This window comes from Silene latifolia, chromosome 2 (assembly GCF_048544455.1).
Source record: "Silene latifolia isolate original U9 population chromosome 2, ASM4854445v1, whole genome shotgun sequence".
NCBI classification, from domain to species: domain Eukaryota; kingdom Viridiplantae; phylum Streptophyta; class Magnoliopsida; order Caryophyllales; family Caryophyllaceae; genus Silene; species Silene latifolia.
In genome coordinates this window covers 10,692,473-10,715,159 of record NC_133527.1, presented here as the reverse complement: position 1 = coordinate 10,715,159, position 22,687 = coordinate 10,692,473, and positions in this window count along the sequence as shown.

Below are 22,687 nucleotides of genomic sequence, written 5' to 3'. Positions count from 1 at the left end.
CCGTTGTTATACGTTTTAACAACGGGTTACACATGCACAACCGTTGTTAATAATTTGGCGCAAAATTGACGCAAAGTTAGTGAAAAGTAATCACAACGGTTGCTTTTGGAACCCGTTGTTAAAACTTATTTGACAACGATTGTTGATTTACCACCGTTGTTAAAACTTATTTGACAACGGTTGTTCTTTAATAACCGTTGTCAATACCTTCCATACTATAAACCACACAAACACAAGTCTGCTACAGCCACAAAACACAAACCTTAATACACAAACACAAACCCAGCAGACAAACACAAACACAAACACAAACACAAACACAAACACAAACACAAACACAAACACAAACACAAACACAAAACACACTTTCTCATCGTCTCTTTCTCTCTTTCTTATCGTCTCTTTCTCTCTTTCTCATCGTCTCTTTATCTTCTCGCCGTCACTGTTGATTTCATCGTCTAATTATCGGTAAATCTCGCAAAATCCTTTGTTGGTTTCATCGTCTTTCATCGTCATTATTTTCTTTTTCTAATTATTTCATTTGCATGTGTATGTGTTAGTTTTTATCGACCATTATGTTATTTCTTTAAGTATTATTCGCTTAATTAGCTAGTAAAACAAATTAAATAAACTAAAACAAAGATGAAGCAAGATGATAGAGAGGAATGCATGATAAACATAATTAATATATATATATATATATATATATATATATGATGGGGCATATTCTGCACCCGCTGACCAGTCAACATATTGAGCAAGGTCAAAGATATCCACAGTAAGTCAACGGCTTAGACAGCCTAACCGACGCAGCCTGTCCGCGAACTCATATCCAAGACCCCTCGGCGGTGAGTCAACAGGGCCCGCCGGCCTGCCATGGGTCCCTCGGCCGAGGGGTAGATCAGTCTTTCCACCTGCTAGCCACTTGGCCACTACGTGACAAAAGGTGAAAGTCTATAAATACTCCTCAACTCTCATTGAGGAGGAGATCCACAATTTAACCAAAAATACACTATTCATCTGGTAATATCTTCTTCATCTCTCTACAACACGCACTTCGCCAAGTAACAACAACTTATCCCTTTAAGTTTACTGACTTGAGCGTCGGAGTGAGTTCGCTCGGTCCAAAGCCGAGCCCTCAGTTTGTTCATTGTTTCAGGAGACCGCAAGGAGGATTCAACCAAAGACGTCATTCTACAAGCACGGGTGGTAACAAATAACTGCTCTGGAATTACACCTGGAACAATTGGCGCCGTCTGTGGGAAAAAGATACTAGAAGCTAGTCACTTTCATTCCCAAAAACAAAAACAAAAACCCACCCAAAAAGCTAAGAAGATGTCAAAACAACAAGAGGTATTCGTAACTGACGAAACCGAATTCTGCCAAGATGATACCGTCCACAATTCGAGTTCGCAGACCCTCCACCCGGGTAAGTCAACCGGAGTACGGGATGCCAATAATACGAGATATCCGCCGCTCGCCGACAGTGTCACCATCATGGGACATGTGGTTGATGCAAAGAAAGTCGGGCTACTCCTGGACATAATTGGTAGTACGCCGGCTCATCTTGTCACACCGACAAGAGCGGCGGAACCCGTCCAGGAGACCGGGGCCCAGTAATGTGACTCCAAGAGACTTGAATGGAGCACTGGAAGAAGTGGCCTGTCAAGACGCCGGGGAGCCCAGAATGCTAGTGGTAGACGAGTCCTTCCCGCACTCGCGGGGAGGACGCGTCGCCGCAAAGACCGACGAGGCATTCCCGGAGGAGTGAAAGAAGTCCGACTCGCAGTCGGAGAAGGAGTCCGACTCACCGTAGTCGGAGAAGAAGCCCGACTCACCGAGTCGGAGAAGAAGCCCTTCCCGCCACGGGGAGAGGAGCAGGACTAGGGATGTGAGGAGCCGATCGCCGCGTGTCGTTCGACACGTGGTCGACACCCCTCGGCGCCACGTCCTAGATACCCCGGTCCGACTAAGTCGAAGTTGCCAGCCATAACATACAAAGGAGAGGGCGACCCGACCGACCACACCGAGGCTTTCGAGTCTTACATGTCGGTTTGGGAGCAACCCGATGAGGTTTGGTGCCGAGTCTTCCCAACGACACTGCATGGGATGGCACAAAGTTGGTACAAGGGGCTACCCGATGGGTCGGATATCTTTATTACGCCGACCTAAGGGACACGTTTTCAGCCCAATATTCTTGCAACAAGAGGAGGGCCGTTGAGACATCGGACCTCCTTACTATCGACAGAGGGAGGCGAGTCTCTCCGAAGTTATGTGAAGAGGTTCGACGCCAAGGTTCGGCAGATTCGTGAGTGAACAACGAACCGGCGGCCTTCGCACGATGAAAGGCCTCCCAAGAGGGGACCTAAAGAATGAGCTCATCAAGTGCGGCGGTCGAACACGGAGTCCGCCGGGAAGATGGCCGATCAAGCCATAAAAGTGGAGGACTACCACAAAACACGGGTAGGCCCAGCCGAGGCCGAACACTCGAAAGAAAAAGCCACGGGAGGAAAACCGGATGAAAGACGCCGTGACAATAATAAGTCACGGTCGACAGTCCACCAGGAAACAGAACTCGGACGGACGGGGAGTTCGGGAACGAACCGCCGAAGCGGTACAATGATCACACCCCCGGTCGGTCGTGTCCCGCGCCGAGGTCTTCGCCCGAGCAAGAACGAGGGTCGAAGTGGGAGAGGCCTCCCGCCGAGGAGTGACGGTGACACGAGCGATCGTGAGTACCACGGCCACACCGGTCACCTTATCGACAATCGCGCAAGCATCTCGAAGAATGCCATTGAGAACCGATCGGAAGGGGAGCCTCGGCAAGTATGTTGCCAAAGGCCAAAAGACTGATGCCGGCGGTTCAGATAAGAAATCCGTCTTTGAACGGATAGGGGTGATCCATGTTGTCATCGGGGGCAACGAGAACGGTGGGTCCGCTCATGGGCACAAACGGCACCTGAACGAGCTGTATCAGGCCATCAACTTTGTGCCCAACACAGCGGCTCCCGCTTCCAACATCCCCGATATAACTATTGGGAAGAAGGACTACGAGGGAGTCATCGCCCCTCACAACGACCCACTCGTAGTCCACTTGGACATAGCCAACCACCTGGTGAAGAGGTGCACGATTGACACAGCGCCTACACAAACATTATGTACAACGAATGCTTTCTCAACCTCGGTCTGAAGGTTGAAGACTTGAGCCCCCGCACCAACCCGTTGTACGACTTTTTCTGGGGGCTACTGGTACCCCTTGGGTCAATCAGTGCCGGTGAGGTTCGGCGAGGGAAGTGCGGCCAAGAATGTTATGTCCGAGTTCGTGGTCATTGACGGCTCGTCCGCTTACAACGTTCTCATAGGCCGAGTCACCCTGAGCGAGGCCGATGCAAGAATGTCCATCCGGCTCGACATTGATGTATGTCTCGGACCGGGGAAGCGCATAAGCTCGTCTCAAAGAACAAAAAGGACGAAGTGGTCAATGTCCAAGTGTCCGCGGAGGGTGCAACATGCAATCCTTCAAAGTGGCGAAGAAGTCGGAGAAGGGGAAGAGCCCATCCTTGCAACGGGAGGGCGAGCGCATGGATACCACCGTCGGCATGGTCGAAGGAGCGGAGACCGAAGAGGTGGAGATTGACCCAGGCCGCACCGTAACTATCGGTGTTAACCTGGAGCCAAAATTCAGAGCCGCCCTCCTAGATCTCGCCGAGGAAGAACAAAGACGTCTTCGCCTACTCGGCGGCCGAGATGCCGGGCGCGTAAGTCGGGAGGTAATTGTTCACAAGCTAAACGTACTCCCCACCGCTCGCCCTGTCAAGCAAAGGATGAGGAACTCCTCCGCCGAGAAGGATGAGGCCATCAAAGCCGAGGTAGATAAATTGCGGCGGCAGCTTTATCATGCCTTGTACCTATCCCGAGTGGTTAGCTAATGTTGTAATGGTGAGGAAATCATCGGGGCATGGAGGATGTGCGTGGATTTTACCAATCTTAATAAAGCATGCCCCAAAGATTGCTATCCCTTGCCTCGAATAGATAGTTTAATCGACGCGACGGCAGCTACACTATCTTGAGCCTGCGGACGCCTTCTCGGTATCATCGGTGTTCATGGCCAAGGAAGACATGCCTAAATGCGCATTCATCACTGCTAACGGCACATACATGTACAAAATGATGCCGTTTGGTTTAAAGAACGCCGGTGCAACTTACACAAGAGTGGTGGACAAAGTGTTCCAAAATCAAAAAGGGCGAAACATTGAGGCTTACGTCGACGATGCTATTGTAAAAAGCAAGTCCGACAGCGAGCACTTAGCCGATTTACACGAGACATTTTGTTCACTAAGGAAATACAAGATGAAGCTCAACCCAATGAAATGCAACTTCGGTGTCCGGACAGGTAAGTTCCTCGGCGTACTTGTCGCGCCGGGGAATTGATGCCAATCCGGACAAAGTCCAGCAATCCTAGACTGCCGGAGCCGAGGAATCGAAAAGAGGTTATGATGCTGACCGGAAGAATGGCGGCTCTATCCCGTTTCATCTCTCGGTCAGCCGACAAGAGCACCCCATTCTTCAAGGTGTTGAAGGGGAATAAAGACTTCGGCTGGGGGGAGGAGCAGAGCACAACTTTCAAACAATCGAAAGCTCATCTTCGACTCTCCCAACCCCGTCCGTGCCGATCGGGGAAACACTATATCGTACAGACAAGAAGATTACCTCGGCCACGGTCGGTCGTGATCGTCGAGAAGAGGACAAGCAAAGCAAAGACCAATCTACTTTGTCGCCATACATTGTTGCCCGCCGAGAGAAATTACCCGTTGATTGAAAAAACAGCCTTTCTTTGTCGTCGTGCCGCAAGGAAATCGAAACCCTACTGACGACGCACATCCCGTGACGGTCCTAACCGACCAGCCATTGGAGAAAGCATTGGAAAAATTTGAGCAATCCGCGAGCTCATCAAATGGGCAAGAGAGCTATCCGGCCGGCATTCAAGACAAGCCGAGGCCCTCGATAAAGGGACAGCACGGCAGATTTCTGGCCGAATGCACGTACCAAGAAGAGCAAAACCCCGGAGTATGGGAGGTATACACCGACGGGTCCTCCACGACGAACAGCTCAGGAGCCGGCATACTTATCATCAGCCCAAACGGGGACGAGTTCGAGTACGCCTTGAAATTTACCTTCTCGGCCTCAAACAACGAATCCGAATTTGAGGCGGTGATAACCGGAGTCGAGCTAGCTAGGGCCGCAGGGGCGAAGCACATCATTTTGAAAACAGATTCACTTTTAGTGGCTAATCAAATCAGAGGAGAGTACGAGACTCGAGACGACGGAATGGTAAGATACCTGGAAAGGGTAAAAGGCGACACCTCAAAGTTGAAATCTTTTCGGATACAATGCATTCCAGTGTCCGAGAACAACCGAGCCGACGCTCTCTCAAAGCTCGCCGATTCAACCATCAAGAATGTCACCGAACCGTCTTTGGTGGACATCGGGAATGCCAAGAGCATTACCGAGGCCGTCGGCATGGTGGGTAACATAGAGACCGAGACAACGTGGATGACTCCGATAATGAAATACAAATTGACAAATGAACTACGGAGGACCGCATCTCTCGCAGAAGATAAAGAGGATCGCAGCAAGGTACTTGGTGTTTGAAGGGGAATTGTACAGAAGGTCCGTGACGAGGCCACTCTTGAAGTGCGTCGATCCAGTGACGCGGAGCTAATACTGACAGAAATTCACGAAGGCATCTGCGGCCATCACATGGGGGCAAGAACGCTAGCCCACAAAGCTCTCCGAGCCGGCTACTTCTGGCCCACCATGCTTGCGGATTCCAGAGCCAAGACCAAAAAGTGCAATAATGTCAAATGCATGCTCGGTGATACATGCGCCATCCCGAGACTGCGCAGCCGGTACTTAATCCCCTTCCTTTCGCACAGTGGGGGATGGATCTACTAGGGCCATTTCCAACGGCATCCGGCGGAAGAAAGTTCTTGATTGTCGCCGTTGACTACTTCACCAAATGGGTTGAAGTCGTAAAGACTGCAAAGACGACGCACGGCCGTAAGAAAGGTAATCTGGGAAAATGTCATAACTCGTTTTGGGTTACCCAAGTCATGGTATTCGACCACGGCCGAGAGTTTTGGAGTGACACAATAATGAGTCCGTTTGGAGGAACTTGGTATCAAATTTGCATACTCCTCCGTCTGTCACCCACAGAGCAATGGACAAAGTGAGGCAACCAATAAAACAATCCTCAACGGTTTGAAGAAGACAGTTGAAGACCTAAAGGGAAGATGGGCCGATGAACTACCCGGCGTCCTGTGGTCCCTGCGAACCACGGAGAAAGAAGCAACGGGTACAAATCCGTTCCACTTAGTCTACGGTCCGATCCGGCGCCCCGCAATTGAAGCAACGGTGCCGACATTCAGAACGGCCACCTTTAACCTTGATTGAAAATGAGGAAGGCTTAAGAACCTCCCTAGACCTGGTCGAAGAAAGCCGAGATACAAAGACGCCTCAACTTGGCAAAGATACCAAAACCGAATGAGAAGAGCTTACAACCGAAGAGTCCACAAAAGGGACTTGAAAGTATGGGATCTAGTCCTAAGAAAGTCGGCCGCCACCAACAAAGGAAACATTCATGGTAAACTAACGGCCAACTGGGAGGGTCCCTACAAAGTGGTTGAAGAAATGAGGCCGGGTACATACCAGCTGACCGACATGGAGGGTGTGCCTCTGATGAGCCATTGGAACACTGACAATCTCAGGAAATACTTTGTGTAGCTGCGGAGGTGTCCAAAACAACTGTTGGCACCCCAACGCATGTTTACATCTAATGAAGAATCACCCAATTTTTCATTCAAAGTGTTTATCCCCTCCGCGGTCATATCGAGGTAGACGCCACGGCCCAAGCCGGGCAGTCACCCCAAGAACGCGGTCGCGCCGTAACCCCTAGTCGCCTCGACCCACCGAAGGCCTGGCAGGGGACACAACGGTCGATACGCCAAAGAACGCTGTCGCGCCGTAACCCCTAGTCGCCTCGGTCAGCCGAAGGCCTGGCAGGGGACACAACGGTCGATACGCCAATATACGCTGTCGCGCCGTAACCTCTAGTCGCCTCGGCCCACCGAAGGCCTGGCAGAGGACACAACGGTCGACACGCTAACATGTTCACAACGGCGGTTGGGAAGCGCAAATCCGACGCCTCGGCTAGACCGAGAGTGAAAGAGGAAGCGACCAACACGCTAACATGTTCAAGAAAAAGACGTTAAATGCAGTTGAGATACGCATTCTAGCTGCCTCGGCTAAGCCGAAGGTAAAAATGAAAAAGCGCTCAATTAATAACGCAAGAAGACAAGAAAAGACCTCGGCCAAGCCAGAGGCAAAACAAGAAAACTTTTATTAAAAATGATAACAGGTTACAAGTGAGGAGAATACAGACGACGGCCGTCCCCATAGGGATAAGCCAAAACGCAACCTACCAAAGTTTTACATAAACAAGGAAAAGAAAAGCAAAAGGTTACAGACATGATCATTTGAGGCGCTAAAAGATGGCAGGGAGGAAAGGCTCAATAGTTAGCCCCCGAATAGCTACAGCTATTCGAGATGCCGGGTGAGTCTGGTGACGACCGCCCGTCTCCCTATGCTAGTTGCTGCCCTCCATCGGCAGCAGCAGCATCATCAGCAGCAGCATCATCTTCGGTGGCCGGCCTAGAGGAGGGCTCGTCATTTTCACGTGCCTTTAGCCTCTCAGCCTCCTCTTCGGCCTCTTTCACCTTTGCATCGTAGGCCGCCTTGGCCTCGGCTATCTGAGCCGCCTTCGCCGCCTCCGCCTTTTCCGCAGCCGCTTTTTCCGCGGCATCGGCCATCTCATCCAGAAGCTGTTCAAATTTTTCCCACGGGAAGGAGCCTTCGGGAATGAGCTTCTTGATTGCCTCCCTAGTCGCTTCCTCGGCCTGATCCCGGAATTGAGCGCACATGTTAGGGATGATCTCGGTTTGAAGCATCTCGATATCTTTCTCCCTTTGGGCAAGGATATCCCTTGTATCCCTATGTGCCTCCGACTGGGACAAATACAGATCTTTCCATTCGTCCCTCTTGGCAACAACGGCGTCAGAATCGCCCTTATACTGTCCCGCTCCTCCAAAGAATCGGGCGGAGGTGGCATCGCGACCTCAACTTTGGCCCTCTCGGCCGATGGTCGCGCGCTTCCTCCGCACGCTTCCGAGCAGCAAGGAGGTCAAGCTTAGCCTTCCCGGCTTCTCCCTTTGCAGCGGAAAGATCAAGTTTAAGCCGTTCGATCAATGGCCCAGCTTGGGCCACGACCTTTTCTTGCTCCATAATGTGGGAGCCGGCTAGTTGAGTCCACTTCGCCAACCTCTTGTATATTCTTGTACCCTCTGCCACAAGCTCGGCGGGGGAACCTTCTGGATTACGGAGTCAACGGTGACATTCCTATCACCCGCCTTCTCGGTCGCTTCTCTAATTGCCGTTCAGTAAGAACGGCGGCTGCCGACGACGGATCTACAAAAAATTCACACAGCGCATCCATGTCAACATTCATTGACACGTCAGAGAGTCTGTCATCGGGAATACATAATGAACCAGCTAAGTCTGAACCACAGGTTAGGTCTGTACCAGTCTGGACCCTCTTAGATGGAGGACCGGGTGAATCTTTCTTTTCCCCGGCAACGGTAGAAGCCGACAGTGGCTCTTTTCTTTTCTTCGGAGGAGGAGGGCCCTTCGCAACGGTCACCACCTCCTCGGAGACATCGATGACCTCCACATGCTCCTTCTGGGCCGTTGGGGTTGAAGAGGGAGTTGGGATTGACGTCGTCGCCAACCTGGACGCTGCCTTCGGTTTTCTCTTCGGCACGCCTCCGAGAACCCGCGCTTGAGCCACAGCCGGATCCAGTGCCTTCAGCTGCTTGTCCATAAGTTCGTTGGGAGCCAGTCTACGATCACGCGCGTCAGCCTCAGGGTGCCGCTCAACGACGTTCCCGTCCTTATGAAGCCCTAACCTCTTCAAGGTCCTCTCAGACAAATCCTGGCCAAACCGGTCTGCAAGAAACCAGACAAGAGTTACATAAAAGAAGTAAAACAAAGCTCTAAAAACAGGAGCGTAACAGGCAAAGATGGGCCTCACACCGACCCTACTCACCCTGGTTGAGGGCCGGTATGAGGCCGACGCGGCAAAGCAGCTCATCCTGAAGAATAATCCGAGTCGGAGGCACCCATCCCTTCTCAAAGATCAAACAGTCGCAGACGCTCGATCCTCATCCGCACCAAGAGGAACCTACTGGCATCCATCTTGAGCTTACTCTGGGAGACCCATTTTTCACGCTCCCTCTTACTCTCGCACCGCAAGTTGACTTGGTGCTGGAAGGACCGGGGCAGCGGATAGTCATCCGGCACTTCGACATACACCCACCGCCCCTTCCAGTCCTTGCAAGAAGAAAGCTTATCAACAGAGAGGACGCCCGGCTCCATCTGCACGCTGTACCACCCCACCTTACCGGGGGTCGATGCCCGAAGATGATGAAGCCGGCGGAATAAGTTAACTGTAGGTACCTCCCCCTTGAAAAGACAGAGCCACACGAAGCCAACTATCGTCCTAATGGCCAACGGATGCAGTTGAGCCACGGCGACGTTCATAGCTTTGATGATGGCCGTGACGTATTTATTCAAAGGAAACCGGAGCCCATACTCTAGGTGCCTGATATATACGCCGATATGACCCGGAGGAGGGCAACAGACCGCCTGACCCTCCCCAGGGATAACAATTTTGTACCCCTCACCGAAGTAGAAATGACCCTCGAAAAGAGTTCCACCGGAACAACTGGCGAATTTATTGGTCCAGGCATGGTCAGGACCAGTCATGCAGGCCTCGCCGTGATCCAGGATGTGCGGCCTCTCTTCACCACAAGGAATCCTTTCCTCACAGTCATCATCAACATCATCATCCTCCCAACCCTCCAAAGCTTTTGGATCGACTTCGGGAGACGGAGACCTAGGGCCCCCAAACCTTATCGGGATGGCGTTTAGTATCTCCTCCTCATCAAGACGCGACGGGGAACCCCCCGGCGCAGGCTTACTAGGTCCGGCACCAGCAGAAGACATGTTTACAACAAAACTTACAAGTTAAAAAGAGAAAAATTTGGTTGTTTACCATGAAGAAAAGTGCTAGCCGAAGTAACAACTCTGAAGACTAGAAGAGAAAGAAGCCCTTGAAAGTTTAGAGAGAAGAAAATTTTAGAGAAAATGAAATTGGTGCCCAATTTCAGGGACTAACTGCCTTATTTATAGGAGAAGGCCCATGAAGAAGGACCAATCAGGGCACAGCCCATGAAACGTCAGCCAATCAGCGAACAGACACGTGTCAGACATGCAACCACGGAATGTCAATCGTTGCAACAGTTGAACGTCAATCAATGCAACAGTGACCAAGCGTCTTCAACACGCCCCTTCATATCTCTCTGCCTATTCATCTTCCTCAAACAAATTCCTAATATCCGTTCTCCGCCGGCCACATGATCAACCAAGCCAGAACGCACCGGCCAGGGGGCAATCAGAAACAACCGGCACTCTCCACCCTGGTCTCAGCCAGCTTCACTGCCTTTTCCACATCGGATGTCCATTACACAACCATGTGGAGGGGGGATATGGTACGACCATAATACGATCAAGCCGAGGAAGAAGAAGCCGGGGCAGAAATTTTTACTTGCGCAGAATATACGCTCAACATACATCGGAGCCCATACCACGGCATAGACTACGCTGGGGGCAAATTGATGGGGCATATTCTGCACCCGCTGACCAGTCAACATATTGAGCAAGGTCAAAGATATCCACAGCAAGTCAACGGCTTAGACAGCCTAACCGACGCAGCCTGTCCGCGAACTCATATCCAAGACCCCTCGGCGGTGAGTCAACAAGGCCCGCCGGCCTGCCATGGGTCCCTCGGCCGAGGGGTAGATCAGTCTTTCCACCTGCTAGCCACTTGGCCACTACCTGACAAAAGGTGAAAGTCTATAAATACTCCTCAACTCTCATTGAGGAGGAGATCCACAATTTAACCAAAAATACACTATTCATCTGGTAATATCTTCTTCATCTCTCTACAACACGCACTTCGCCAAGTAACAACAACTTATCCCTTTAAGTTTACTGACTTGAGCGTCGGAGTGAGTTCGCTCGGTCCAAAGCCGAGTCCTCAGTTTGTTCATTGTTTCAGGAGACCGCAAGGAGGATTCAACCAAAGACGTCATTCTACAAGCACGGGTGGTAACAAATAACTGCTCTGGAATTACACCAGGAACAATATATATATATATATATATATATATATATATATATATATATATATATATATATATATATATATATAAAATAAATACATAAATTAAAAAAAAAATTACATTAATAAAAATGCAATTCTTATATTTTCATAGAGGGTCTTATTCTCCTCTATGATATCCGTCCTCTCCTCATTGGCTATTTGGAGGTTCCGTTTCAGATTCTTGCTATATCGTCATATAGCCGCAATCGCCGCCGCCCGTCAAACCATCTTCTTTGGCGTCCTTCGAGAATGGATCGAGCATCCGCAAGGCGACTCCGAAACTTTCCTCAATGTGGAGCAACAGCGGATGAAACCGTTGTTGTTCTCGATCATAGTAAGAGTCTTAAGGATGATATCATTCATTTTGTTGGAGTTTGGAGTTTGTTTTGAAAGATTAAGTAGGGTTAATTTATTTGGAGTTTGTTTTAGCAGTTAGGGTTTGGAGATGTATATAGTGATATAATGGAAATGTTAGTTGAGATAATGCATGTATTTATACTAAGCAATGTGTGGGTTGAGTTGTTTTTTAATTAATATATATGTTAGGAAGTTGTGCCATAATCATCATCATATCTCTCAATGCTGCTTCAAATCTTATTACTAACCCTTCTCATTCCATATTGTCCGTTCATATGTACAGTGATGGCAGTAATAATGCATGCATCGGAATTATAACGGGCCGTAATTATGCATGCATCTAGTAATATTTAATTTTTTTATTTTTATTTTTTAAGAACAAACAACAACGGTTATTTATTAAAAAACCGTTGTCTTTAGTTATAACAACGGTTTTGTATATTACAACCGTTGTTATTACTTTCCCCCCAAAATTGAGTCACACTTTCCACAACAGGTTTTTATACTTTAAACCGTTGTTAATAGTTTTAACACAGCCATGGTGCGTAGTAAGGCTCGCCAGCCATGGGGCATGGTAAGGCTCGCCAGCCATGATGCGTTGTAAGGCTCGCCAGCCATGGTGCGTTGTAAGGCTCGCCAGCCATGATGCGTTGTAAGGCTCGCCAGCCATGGTGCGTAGTAAGGCTCGCCAACCATGGTGCGAAGTAAGGCTCGCCAGCCATGGGGCGTAGTAAGGCTCGCCAGCCATGGGGCGGTCGGTTAATGGACCGTGAGGATAGCCGCGTCAAATGGGCTTGTTTTGAAAGTAACGAACTCATGATGCCGCCGTGGAAGTAGTGAATTCGAATCTTCACTATCACTGTTTTTTGAAATGAGCGGGTTCCGCGAGGAAGCCTCCTGTTGGTATTTGAAGGAATAGTGAATTTGGAATCTTCACCATTCGTTGTTCTTTTTTGAATTTGAAGGGGCGGTTTTGATCGCCGTCTGTTTTGAATTTTGAAGGAAATAGCAAATTTTAAATTTTTGCTATCACGTTTGGAGTGACGGTTTATGTGCCGCCGTTGACATTTGAAGAAAATAATGAATTTGGAATCTTCACTATTAATGGAAGTGACGGTTTATGTGCCACCGTTGACATTTGATGGAAATAGTGAATTTGGAATCTCCACTATTAATTGAAGTGACGATTTATGTGCCGCCGTTGACATTTGTAGGAAATAGCGAATTTGGAATCTTCACTATTAATTGAAGTGACGGTTTATGTGCCGCCGTTGACATGTGTAGGAAATAGCGAATTTGGAATCTTCACTATTATTCTTGAAATTTGAATAAATAGCGAATTTTGGAATTTCACTATTTGTTTTTGCATTTGAAAAATGACGGTCCTTCATGTCGTCAACGAAAAATCGAAGTTTAATATGGGAAATTGGGCTACAGCCCAAATTTCAGTGAAAAAGCAAGGGGAGGCCTGATTGAGGCGCGAGCAACCTTGCGAAACAAAGGGGCTTCCCTATTTTTCTGTAAAAGACGCGAGGTTTGGCTGCATATCATCCTCAATCATCTTCAACTTTTCGACACAAGAAAACCCAAAAAACGCCATTGTTGGTCCTTTAGCTAGCTTCCATTCGTGCCATCAACAATAATGTCATCTCAAGGTATGCATTTCCTCTTGAATCCATTTGAATTTGTTGGTCTTTTGCTTAATTGAATTAGGGCGAAATTTTACCCTAGAAAATCGATTTGGGCGTTTTTGATTGAGCCAATTTCGAGTGAAATTGATGATTGCATTAGGTTAGAAACCTGTTTAGGAGCATAGGGGTGCTTTTAGTTTGCATTTTGGTCCCCGTTCCCGCTCCCTATGCTCGAAAAACGTGAGTGAGGTGAGAAACCGTCTCATCTCGCAATGCCAAGTTTATTTGCTTGGATAATGGTGTTAGAAATCTATATCTCTATACTCAACATATTCATATTATGTAGTGATTTTAATTTAGTCATAAATTAAATGGTGATCTTATGCATGCAAACAAAATGTAATTAAAGAAGAAATCATCATCTTACATTGCTTTTTCGGATCTTAAGGGCACAAGAGAGTTCTCCTACTCTCTTGTTCTTGAGCTCTCCTTAATGGATGAACTAGGATTCAAGAAGAGAATCCTCCCAAAAGTATTATACCCAAGATAACAATCTTAATAAAATTAATATTATTATTACTAGAATAATACTAATTTTGCATAAAAATTGACCCAAAAATATTATTTTGTCTCTCTATATTTCGGTTGAGAGGAGGAAGAAAAAGGAAGCTTTTTATCTCTCTAAAATTCTTATTTTAGATGAATGAATGAATGAATGAATACCACACTAATGTATTTTGTAGTGTATATTAGGTAAAATAAGAAGAAAAACCAAAGTGTTTTTCTTCTCAAAAACCGGGTGAAAGAGGGGAAGAAGAGGGAGCCAATGCATGCACAAGTTTGTCTTCACAATGACCACTAGGTTTTGCATGGATAGTTTAGTAGGAAATGATTATGTTTACCACTAACATAATCAACACAATATTTGCCTAATCCTCCCTTAATTTCGGTATACATGGATAAAATGGACTCTATTTTATCTTTGTCAAATTGTCAATTTGTCATATGTCACATGTCACATGTCACATAAAATTGTTATGTATTTTTAACATATTAAAAATCAACGTATTAACAAAAATACGTCATATACAAAAACCGACTTAGTAATTCATAATTACTTGTACCAAAATATTTTACAAATTATAAATCGCAAAAACTTGTATTTATAATAATTTATTCATTCAAATGCAATTGTTTCCTTAAACAATAATTTCATCTAGGTAATGAAACAGTTCGATTACTTAGACCGTATCTTATTTAATCAGATTATAATGAGATACGTAAATTTTACTTCCAAAATCGTCCGTCAATTTTTTTAAGAAATTTAATTGACCCGTATCGTCATACGATCAATTAAATGATCAATTAAGAGTGTTACCCTTTAGGTATGACCTAAGCGGATCAACTGGTCACCACCGTCTCACGACAGTAATGTCAAACTCTAGTCAGCCAATCATTACCGATATGTGTGGACCAGTTGACAGTAAAATATTACTTCCCAATTGTATTCTTTAAAATGAGACTTAAACATGTGATCATCATGATCAACAGTTGTGATCGCATTATTGTCGGAGGACACATATTCCAACAAATGGGTCCCCCAAGGTTGTATTGTAGTCGAGAAAGACTGTTTTCGCCATTGTGGACCTTTGTAGGGGTATTGTGGGCAAAATTGGAATTTTTGCCTTTTGCGACGGTCTTATGTCTGACAAAATAAGCGCTTGTTTGGGCTTAAATTGAGTCAGTTTGCCTTGAAATGGACCTTATTGGTAGTTTAGGTCACCTTGAGGCGTGATAAAATCACGTTTGCCTTTTTGCGGTCGTTTTTGAATATTTGACCGGCTTGTGCTCAAATTGGCGTATAAATTGCCTTTTTGAGCCGTAGAAAAATTCCTCATTGCATTGGGAATGTATTTTGGGTTGTTGGCGGACCTTGTGTGGGTCTTGAGATGCCATTTTTTGCTGTGGTTGTTTTGACTTGTCTTTTGCTTGAAAATAAGGGCGAGTCGTTTTTGTGCGTTTTTTTGTGAATTGTTTTTGTTTTGTTTGGTTTGATTTGGGCGGGGTTGCCCTTGCTTTGCTTTCCAGGTTGTTTGTTTGTTTTGGGTTTGTCCAATTTATGCCGTCATAATGCCGAAATTTCGGGTGACTTTTTTTGTTTGGCCTTTTGATCGCAGGGTACCATTTGGGACCTATGGGGTCCGTTGTTGAGGTATTGGAAGAGGAGGATGATCCCGGAGGAGCTGTAGTGACCGAGGAGGCTGCCGGATCCGAGGCGGTGGTCGAGGATGCTTCCATAGAGTAGGAGAGGTGGCTGATGTGGCCAGCTAGTTCTTTTCATTGTGGCTCATAAACAGGATGGCTGATGATTGGGGGTCAGCACCGGGGTGGTGCTTCACATCATGGTCCTTGGCCTCCTCATCATCCGAAGTCTTGTGGACACGGGCCCACGGGGGCGCTTGGGAACAAGCGTTTGCATTTGTGGAGTCGCCACCAATTTATTGTGGAAAATTGGAAACCGTTCGAATACCTCGTGCCATGTCAAGACACAAAGTAGTGACATGAATACTAAGCACTCATTACCCTTAGCATTCTATGTCTAGAATGACTCTCGTGGATGCCAATGAACACGGGTGTTCACGGAGATCTGGAGTAAGGGGTGAGGGTACGTATTAGGAAACTCTTTTGATCGAACACCTAATCCCGCCCGCCTCGATAGCGGCCTCTACTAATGATTAGGGACATCATTTATACTCGATATATCGTCGGTTATATGCATGCAATGCAACATCCAAGTTTTAATCCTAACATGTGAGAATTAGACTAAGTCGGTGGACAATTAGTTAGTATACAATTGGGTCAAAGTAGGATTTAATGCTCAATTACATGTGAAAACATACAAATGACGCAATAAATATGATAAATACAATAAGAAAATTACAATAATGAAAATATTACAATAACTACAAAGGATTTATTGATTTATATCGAAAATACCTTTAAAACGGATAATTTGAGAAAACGAATAAAGGAATGGATCAACGAACAAAACAGAAGGTGATAATACGGATAATAGTTAATTAATACGTAATTAATAAACTAGGTCAAACAACAACGGAGTTCAGAGGCAGAATTCAACCCGGAATAGGCGCAGCAGAGCTGCGTCCTTTGGAATAGGCGCAGCAGTTGCTGCGTCTGTTCCTGACCTGAATTCTGGCTGTGAAGCCGGAATTGCGTGTTGTTAATACTCGTCGGTAAATTTAATGATTGATTAAATTATTTACTCGGATGAAAGTGATTAGCAGGTTATTTACATGTGATTGATGGTCATAAAAGCAATAAACATGGATGAGACGGAATTAAAGATGGATTAATTACATGAATGAACGATTAATTAGTGACATGGGTGAATAAAATAAACCAAACATGATGAATTAACGACAAATTAATGACGAATATGACAATAAACAGATGTAAATATGTCAAAGATCGAATTCCAGAAACTCAATATGAACAAATCGAATTTCTACAACCCGGATTGAATTTAATGACGAAAACCCGCAAATATGAGATTATTAGGGATTTAAGTCGGATTTTAATGATGAGTTAAACATGTTAATGATGAATAATAATATATATAATACACATGTGGGATTAATATGACTATTATGGCAAAGAATTAAAGAACAAATGAAAACAAATAAAAGGATGAGTTAATTACAGAGGATGAGGGAAGAAGAAAGGAAGCAGGAACTGCGGTAGCCTCACGAAGAGGCGCAGCAGGTGCTGCGCTCCTTCGAAGAGGCGCAGCAGTTGCTGCGTCCTTTCTCGACGGTTCATCTTCTGGAAATCCGTAAAAAAAGAGGTTTTAAACAAGGTTTTAGAAATCGGTTTTAATTGGTATTTTCGACACAAACCTTACATTAATGATACAAAAAGTAAAGAACAATAAATAAAGAGAGATTTACACCCTCAGACTTACATGTTTGACGAAACGAGAAGGACTAAGATATCGATTAGTGATGCTCGACGCGAATGTAACGAAAGTGCCCTCGTAAGAGGAATTTAAACAAATTGATTAAGTTGATTGATTGTGGAGTTGGTCAAATTGGTTGGTCATGCAAACGAGGCTGGTACTCAGAAGGATCTGAGCTTACGTGGTCGAATGTTCAAGCACGTAGACGCCAAAAAGTAAGAACAAAGGTCTAGAATGCAAAGGGAGAAGAGAAGGGCGGACACTCGCGTGAGAAATATGAGGAGCGAAGGCTCCTATTTATACAAATCACGTGAAGGATTTAGGCTTTCGGAGACTCTTGGAAGTGAATCTCGGAAAGATATAAAAAAGATACGAAAATTACGCAGAAAAGAACCTGGGAAGAGGCGCAGCAGCCACTGCGTCTCTTGGAAGAGGCGCAACACCTGCTGTGTCTGTTCCCAAGTGGTTTCCTCCTGCGGAAGAAAGATTTCCATGTTTAAGTTATGGTAGGACGGAATAATTTTGTTTTCCTTAATATCTTATGTGAATATTACGGGAAATTGTTTACCAAAGGATAAAGATTATGAAATATTTATAAAATATGGAATAGAAATATCCGGAACATTCCAGAACATTCTGCCTCGGGATTTAACGGTTATCAGAAAATGAAAACGGTTTTAGGCCCGGACTCTAAATGTACTCTAATTACTGTCAAAACGACCGTATCGGCACGTAGATGACAACTAAGAGGTAGACATTAGTGTTTGAGCAATCACTTGATGATAGACTTACGAATTGTCACAAATCGTTCCGCGTACCAAACATGCGGCCCAATCATCACCGGGTGGTTTGCGAGAGGTGCAGAAATGAGGTATCTACAGAGCCCCCACTTTGACTGAGGCTTGGACAAGGCGAAAGTTAAAGTATAGCCATCAGGTCAATCGAAGATTACAACCTGACGACTATGGCGACGCGAGGCGGTTCAAGGGGTCTGAACCAAGGACCTGTCGTCGGGAACATTTTAGAGTCTGTCGACTATTGGGGAGGGTCGTTTAAAGTCCATTAGACTACGTAAGGAAGCTCGCCAGCCATAAGAAGAGACCATACCTGAGGCTTCTTCTCGAGATGCTTCCGGAGGTGCATGGGAGCTATTGAGCTAAGGTCAAGCGTGGGAGCTAAAGGGTAAGAATAGCAGGACACAGGCGGGAACTGCTGAGAGAAGACTGCTTGGGTAGTCTTCGAGAAATAATTGCGAATAGCAGGACATAGGCGGGAACTGCTGAGAGAAAACTGCTTGGATAGTCTTCGAGAAATAATTGCGAATAGCAGGACACAGGCGGGAACTGCTGAGAGGAAACAATGTTGATCTCCATGTCTTGAGAGGGAAAGTATATCCGCTTACTCTCGCTGGGGACACGATCGGGAATTAATCTCCATGTCGTGAGAGGGAAAGTGTATCCGCTTACTCTCGTTATGATGAAGGCGTGTCGAATTATGTGAAGGAATAAATGCTCGTTGCGACAAGCAAAGGTCTTGGAAGAAATAAATAATATGCAACAGTCTACTGCTGGCTTGGGAAATGCGGGCCGGAACGAAAAAAATCGTCAAACGGGCCAAAAAGATAAAATAGCATCGGGGAAGAGGCGCACCAAAGATGGGCCCACAAATAACGAACTCATAACGAATTTTTGAAAATTCGTATGGAGGGAACACAAGGAAGAGGCGCAGCAAGAGCTGCGTCTCTTGGAAAAGGCGCATCGCCTGCTGCGTCTATTCCCCAAAGTGTATTTTCTGCGTAAAAACGCGATAATCAGGAGGTAGGTTGAAATCATTTGTTCGAAACATAAATTACACATTTCTCTCTCAAATCTTCACCATTTCCGCCAAGGTTTGATCCAAGAGCTTGCATTAATCATGAATAATCGAGGTATGTGTCTCATTCTTGCATTAATCTTTCGTATTGGCTCAATTTTGAATCGAAAAAATTAGGGTTTATGACCCAATTAATCGAAAACTTGGTGCTTTTCCCCCAAATGCATTTGCCCCGTGAAATTGACTTTAGAAACGGGTAATTGGTAATATAAGGAACATAACCATGTATTTGTCTCGGATTTTCGTTGAGTTTTGAGCCTTTGAGTGAAATTTGAGACGGTTTCACAGCTAAACCGTAAATTGCTTCGAAAATAGCCTTAGAATTGTCCATTTGCGATGAAACTTGATATTTGGGATCCTTGAATGATGGGTAAACTTCCTACCATCTCGGAATTTTGGTTTATGACAGCTTTTTCAGGACACTTTTCTAGGGCATAATCGCCGTTATAACGAAATGCTGCCGAAATTTCAACTTGAACCCGAAACTAGGCTTCAAATTAGGCTTGACTTGACCCAAATTACCACATGAGTGATTGGGTTGGTGAGAATGTGGCCAAAGACGGCGAGAAAAGAGCGGTTTCAGGGCTTCCAAAGGCTTGAAAATCTCTTAACCAAGGCTCGTCGTCACGTGACGCGGCCTAAATTTGCTTTAATGTTACAGGTGATGTGGCTTCTACTTCTGGGAGGACTCCCATGGAGATAGACGTCGCTGATGTCGAGGAGGCTTTAGAGCAGGCCTTCACCGCCACGGTGATGGCTGCTGGGGACGAGGTCCATGAGGAGGAGGCTGTTGAGGAGGAGGAGGCCCCGAGACGGGCCAACGTTGGACGAGGAGGTCGTCAGCTGAGAGGAGCTCCTGCGTGGGCTGAGACCTGAGAGAGTAGGCACTTGCTGTGGGCTGCAGAGGGTCACCTGTCCTACAGGACGGTGAAGAGCTTGGTAAATAGGAATTCACTACTCATCACCCATCTTCTTTCATTCATTTGTTCACATCTCTTTCAATTTTCGTTCAAAAGAAGCTAATGATAGCTTTTATTTCACGTCACAATAAGAGGTCGGGAACATCAGGTCGTTCTCGGGTTACATGACAGCGATGGAGTGCTACGAGCGACTGTCGGTGGAGGAGCGCGCCATGATCGAGCGCGGAGCGTTCGGTGCTTTGGTGCAGGCCTGGAGGGATATCGCGAAGAGGAAGCTGCGGGCTAACCTTAACCTAGTCCGCGCTTTCTTGGACCGATTCCTGGGATACGACTTCCACGTTTCACATGCCTTTTGGTGAGGTGGGAGTCACTCTGGAGGACTACGGCATGATTTCTGGTCTGCCGTGCGGGACTGAGGCTGTGGAGTGGCCGGAGACTGCCATGAGGGTAGACTCGGCCGAGGCTAGGAGGTTGATTAGCTGGAACTTGTCACCGAGGGCTATCACAGTGCCGGGTTTGGTGCCCAGCTCCTACGTTCGAGACTACTTTGCGGGAAAGATCCCGACGCTGGTGACGATTGACGGGAGGGAGCTGGCTCCTCCTCCCTGTACAGCTGAGCAGAGGGTCCGTTTGTGGCTCTGGTGGTTTCTGTCTTCGATTTACCTCGGAGAGAAGGGCGAGAGGCTGTCGACGAAGCTTCTCCCCTTCCTTTCTGACATGAGCTCCCTAGGGCATTGGGACTGGGTCACTGCTGGTTTTGCGGTCCTCATCCGCTTCATGAGGGCCATAGTTCGTCTCGAGTTGATGGAGAAGGGGACTTCTCCTGGCGCTGTCGGACCTGGACTACTGCTGGAGGTATGAACCTTCATTTAGATCAAAATCAATTCCTTTCTTTATCGAATTACGAAAGATCGTCATTAACTATCTTGCTTCGTAGGCGTGGGTGTACTCCTACTTCCCGGGCCTCGCGCCCAAGAGGACGGAGCCGCTGGAGAAGGCTTTTCCCGTGGTGAGGGATTGGGTGATGTGCAGGACGAAGAGCAAGCGTTCTTCTCACGGTGTCTACCGGCGGGACGTGAACGCTCTTCAGCTAGACAGCGTAAGCAACTCATATTTATTTGCTTCTATATTGCTTTTAAATTGATCATAAGAATGATTCCTTTGTTTATCTTGTCCCAGTGGGTGCCTAGGCCTTGGGCGGAGTATGCTGACACGCCTCCTTTTGTGGCTGAGGTCCTTCGACCTAGGAGCTCGAGCCGTCTGCTGTTGAGGACGTCGATGGGTCCTGTGTGGTACTTGGGTGAGCGCTTGGCTCGTCAGTGCTCTCGGGACGTGTTGACGGTTCCCATCGACTCTCCTAGGACGATGTTCAGGGAGCCTTCTGAGGCAGAGAGGGAGGCGGACTTGGCTGGCGCTAGTGGTGACGCCCTCCTTCTTCCTGGCGAGGACTACTCGGCGTTCCTCTACGGGAGGTTGGCGTACTGGCCGGTAGTGGTGAGCATCTTTTACTCTTCCTCTTTACTTGATTTTTGGAGCACTATGATGAAAGATCATCGATTAATGAGAAACATTTGGCTTTGCAGGAGGTTGAGGCGGCGGGCATCGAGCCCCCATAGTACCCCGAGACCCTCGAGTACACTGACGCGACCGGGAGGACGACGATCTCCGAGCTGCGTGACTTTGACGTGGCTGTGACGGATGCTGGCCTGGACGACTGGCAGCATCTGATTCGGAGGGTAAACCTCTAATTTTGCATAACTTTTTTGTGTAAGAACACATTTGATTGAGTTTGTTCGATTATTGAGAACTTCTTTTTTGAAAATGCAGGTCGCGCCGTCTCGGTTCGTGGCGTTATGGAGGGTGGCCAACCGGTTGCGGGCTACTGCCGTCGAGGCACTTATCGGCGGTCGAGGCCGTCAGGTATGAACCTTGTGCTTGTTTCATTTTTGAATTTTGATTTTCCAATTTTCCTTGAAATGATTGACATGAGCCAATTTTGTTGTTTACAGGGTGATCGCGAGCTGGAGCGAGAGTTGACCCAGTCTCGGGAGGAGACAACTCGCTTGTTGAGGGAGCTCGAGGTTCGAGACGCCGAGATTGCTGCTCTTGCGGCAAGAGTTGCGGAGCTGGAGGGTGACCAACAGTAGTTTTTGTGCAGTTTTTGTTTGTTTTATTGGCTGTATTTTGCACAGTTGTACATTTGGACCTTCATTTTGAACATTTTGGACTTTGTTTGGGGCTCGAGCCCCCAGTTTGTTGTACATTTCCCTTTTTGGTTGTATATAAGATGGCCTGAGTGCCTTTCTTTTCTTTGGGTTGCGTTGCTTGTACCTGCAGGTTAGCTTTGAACAGGTTTGGTAGATGACGGTTTACGCCGTCATGCCGCCGAAATTTACATAGAAATCACGCAAAACATACATTTGTATATACATATGGCCTTAATTAACGCAAAACGAGTGACTCAAAAGAATGCAAAAATGCAAAAAATCTACCGGAAAATGACCGGACGGTAGGGAGGGTTACCCCCTAAAAAAAGAAAAAAAAAGAAATCTATAAGTTAGAAATGAGATGATTAAAAAAAGAAATGAAATAA